At 37.9% G+C, this 4,845-nt stretch overlaps 1 pseudogene; it reads left to right on the top strand.

Annotated features, from left to right (window-relative positions):
* The first annotated feature begins 590 nt into the window (after positions 1 to 590).
* Positions 591 to 1,126, top strand: LOC102855564 (annotated as a pseudogene).
* The last annotated feature ends 3,719 nt before the right edge of the window (positions 1,127 to 4,845 follow it).

Below are 4,845 nucleotides of genomic sequence, written 5' to 3' on the forward strand. Positions count from 1 at the left end.
CTACTCTGTTCAGACAATAGCTTCTTGGTCTAGGTATAGCTTTAATGTAAGCATAATTGAGTAATCTGGAATCCCCATTCTTCTCAATGTTAGTCATAGTTTGTCTTGATCCACACAGTCAAATGCCATTGTAGCATCAATAAAACACAGATAGACAACCTTCTGGCATTCTCTGCTTTCACCCATGATGCATTTCATATCAGTAATGTTATTACTGTGGCTGGTGCCACAGCCTCTTCTCAACCAAGCTTTAACTTTTGGAAGTTCTCTGACAATGAACTGTTCTAGCCTTTTTTGGAAGATCTTCCCCAGGTGTAATGATATTTTATTCTTAATTCTTAATAATTAATTCATGTTTTCAACCCTTTCACCATAGTAAGGAACTGTGCTGCCCAAAAGGCATATGGCTTTACTCTTATCAGCCGCTTCTCATGTGATTTACTGCCCCTGAAAATCCGCTAGAGGGTGAGCTATGAGTTGGTTCTGACTTGACGGCATGTAACAAGAACAACAACCGGGAAAATTCAACCTTTATTTCACTAGGAAAGGACTAGGGAATGTAAGAGGACTTGCCACTTCCATTTGAAAATATGTGTGTTTGGAAGCCGCCGCAGGCCCCGCCTGCAAGGGTGCGCTCGTGGGCGTTCAGTGCGCGCCGGCATGGCGGCTGGTGGCGTGCGCTGCAGCGGGCGGCTCAGCGCCACCCGTGGACGAGGAGCGTGCTGCTCTACGCCGCGCTCTTCTCAGCCAGCCACATGCTGCAGCAGAGGCTAAAGGATAACCCCGCCGACTGGCGCCAGACGCGGCGCATGGCCACTGTGGTTCTGACCTTCCACGCCACCTTCACTACGTGTGGCTGCGCCTGCTGGAGCGCGCCGTGCTGGCCAAGGTGCTGCGCGACCAAGACCTCATGGCCTGCCCATCTACGTCTCTCCCTTTTATACCGGTATGAGTTTTCTTCAAAGAGAGGATGCCATAATTTTGGATATGAAACAAGAAACTCAGGAATACAAAGAAGAATGGTCTGATTTCCATTCACTGGCGAACAGTTTACACTGGAGTGTGCCGCTTTCTCTGGGCCACCTTCCCCTCTGTTTTTCACTACAAAGTGGTGATGGCACATTAAAGTCGGCCCTCGTTTTTCTTCATCCAAAGGAGACCAAGGCAATTGAAAAGTCCCAGGGAAAATAAGGAGCCAGCGATTCCTTTGAGTGACTCCATTTCTCCTCCTCCCCTCAAAAACCTCAATGGATCACCTGCAGATAAAACATTTTCTTTACGGGGAGGGGGAGTGTGAGGAGGGAGGGGGAGGGCTGGGAGGGGAGAAAAGTGCAACAATGAATAAATGGAAATCAAAAGTCTCTGTACATTTTCATTGAAATGAATAATAATTTTTTTAAAAAAAGAAAGACCTGAAAAAAAGAATGATATAAACACACACATGTATTTGAATCTAACATTTAATAAAATTGTATTTCGGATTATTTAATAAGGAATTAATTATACAATAAATCATACGTTTATTGTTTAAAAAAAACTTTCTTTACCAGTTACATGCATCATTTTGAAGAATTGCTATCTTGCAGCCCTATTTCTTTATTCATTGTCAAATATAATTTAAATTTTTATTTAAACCATATCATTTTCATTTTTTTATTAAAGTTAGTTTTTATTTTTAGTTTTTAGGTTTTTTTGTGTGTACCGTCAAATCGGATCTGACTGGTACTGGAGGAGATTGTCCCTCCTTCAGCAGAGCCTCTGCTTGATTCGAACCACTCACCTCTGGGATTGCAGTACAGCTTCTTGCCACTAGGTCACCAGAACTTGTCATAATTTTCATTTGTAATTTTGAATTCTAAAACGCTTCTCTTATTTCACCTCTCTAGTATTGTGATTCTTATAAATGACAGTGATAATATAGAATTTTATAATTGTTAATACTTCTAGTCTAATATTTTAATATTAAGGGATGTGGAGAAATCTCAGGTTGTCTTTGAAAAAAATCTTAGGTCTGATTACTTTTTGTACCAAAACAATCTTTTTCATGAACCTTTATTTACGTGGAATTCAACCAAGGAAAAAAGTCAAATAACCAGATCCACTCCTCCTTTATACTGTATAATTGATTGCTATCATAATTCTTTGTGCAGTGGCAACATCATAGCCAGTGAGGTTTATCCGAGGCATGATTATTGCTAATTTTGTCATAGTTTTAAAATTTTGTATCACCAAAAATATTAATAGAGTGTCATCAGTGTAATTTGTGTTGAATATATCTTGGTTTTCCCCTGTATTTTTTTGTAATTTCTAATCAAGATTATAGCAATAAGCAAACACATTAAAAGGCAGGGGGAAAAATGACTATTGACTCTCTAATCCAACATCTCCACATCTCCAACAAATCGAAAAAGAATAGCAAGAAAACCTGGCACCCTCAAAAAACCCTGAAATTATAAAACTTAGGGCAGAAAGAAATTAAATAAAAATAAAAAAGCAATTGAAACCATTAACAAAACCAGGAGTTGGTTCTTTGAAAAGGTCAATAAAATTAACAAACCACTAGAAAAACAAACAAAAGAAAAGAAGGAAAAGACACAACTATTCCAAATAAGAGATGACACGGGCCATGTCACAATGAAACCAACTAAAATAAAAAGTTAACAATGGAATATTATAAAAAACTATACTCAAACAAATATGAAAACCTAGAGGAAATGGACAAATACTTAGAAAATCACAAACTGTCTAAACTGAGACAAGCCGAAATTCAACACATGAATAGACTCATTACAAAAGAAGAAATTGAAAAGGTAATAAAAGAACTTCCAGCCAAAAAAAGCCCTGGACCAGATGGTTTTACAAGTGAATTTTATCAAACATTCAGAGAAGAACTGTCACCAATTCTACATAAACTCTGTCAGAGAATAGAAAAAGATGGAATTCTCCCAGACTCATTCTATGAAGCAAGCATATCCTTGATACCAAAGCCAGGTAAAGATACCACCAAAATAGAAAACTATAAGCCAATATCTCTCAAGAACATAGATGAAAAAATCCTGGCCAATAGAATCCAACAATGTTGTTGTTTTTAAGTATGGTCAAGTCATAATGACTCTATGAACAAAAAAACTGAACACTTGTATAACTTCCTTTGTTTCTCTATGTTCACAGAGTTTCTGGAGGCAAACTATGTCAGTAGTAGATGCCACTCCTGCTTCCAAGCTTATTTTAATAGGGGAGCTCCACCAAACACTGTCCACCATGGGTAACCATTATTGCATTTGACACATCAGTGTCACAGTGTTTAGCATCACAGCAACCATGAGTTTACCTCTGTACAGCGAATGGACAGACCATGCTATATTATTTAGAAGAATAACAGAAAGCAATTAAAACCAGGCCTAGGGCTGCAGATTAAAATCACCCACTTCAATTGATTTTGGTCAAACATTCTTCTAAGTTTGAAACAATGAAAGCTATTCAAGTGGTCTCTCATTCATAGGGTCACTATGAGTCATCTATGACTTGATGGCACTTAACAACAACAACAACAACAACAACAACATCAACAACAATGGGAGAGCTCTGTTGGCCTAGTGCATAGAAAGTTAGGTTACCAAACCAAACATGGGTGATTTTAATCTGCAGTCCTCAGGCCTGGTTTTAATCCAACAACACATTTAAACAAAAAAAAAATCATCATGACCAAGTGAGATTTATAACAGGTATGCAAGGATAGTTTAACATAAGATAAACAATCAGTGTAATTCATCACATTAACAAAGCAAAGAACAAGAACCACATGATCCTATCAATTGATGCAGAAAAGGCCTTTGACGAAAATCCGACACCCTTTCCTGATTTAAACACTCAACAAAATAGGAATAGAAAGGAAGTTCCTCAACATAGTAAAAGTTTATATGCAAACCCAAGAGCCAACATTGTTCTCAATGGAGAAAGGTTAAAGACATTCCCTTTGAGAACAGGAACTAGGCAAGGATGCCAACTATCACCTCTCCTATTCAATATTGTATTAGAAGTCTTAATGGTAGCAATAAGACAAGAAAAGGAAATAAGAGGTATCAAAATTTGCAAAGAGGAGGTAAAATTATCTATATTCAGATGATATGATAGTGTACTTAGAAAAACCTAGAGACTCAGCAAGAAAACCACTGGACGTAGTTGACGAATTCAAAGGGACAGCATACAAGATCAACATATAAAATAAATTGGATTTCCCTACAGTGACAAAGAGAAGAATATAGAACTGGAGCTAAGAAAAACATACCCATCACAATAACTAATCACAAGAAACCATAACTACCACCCAAGTAGATATATGCACACCCATGTTTATTGTAACTTTATTCACAATAGCAATGAGTTGGAAACAACCCAAGTGACCATCAACAAACAAATGGATAGAGAAGCTCTGGTATAGTCACACAATGAAATACTACACTGCACTGAAATACAAAGAACTCATGAAATATACAGAAATATCTCAGTCACAAAAGGACAAATATTCCATAATGCCACTGTTGTAAAACAGGACTGACAGTGGGGTTGAGGGAAGACTGAGAAAGTGGGGATAAACAAGGTATATTGCATTGAAACATATGAGGGAGAGAACTGTTTAAAAGGGATATATGATTAGGTATTATATGCATGACAGGAGCCAGAATGAAGGCTCCACAGAGGAGTGGACTTGGGGCAGGGATTGTATAACAATGAAAAAAAATTTTCTTTTACTTTTCAAAGAGAAGAGTGAATGGGCGGGGGGAGAGATGTGGGCAGGGAGAAAAGTGCAACAATGAATAAATGGAAACCCTAAGTCTCTGTAAA

The sequence above is a fragment of the Elephantulus edwardii genome, unplaced genomic scaffold, assembly GCF_000299155.1.
Source record: "Elephantulus edwardii isolate Elephantulus edwardi_28Jun2011 unplaced genomic scaffold, EleEdw1.0 scaffold00025, whole genome shotgun sequence".
Lineage (NCBI taxonomy): Eukaryota > Metazoa > Chordata > Mammalia > Macroscelidea > Macroscelididae > Elephantulus > Elephantulus edwardii.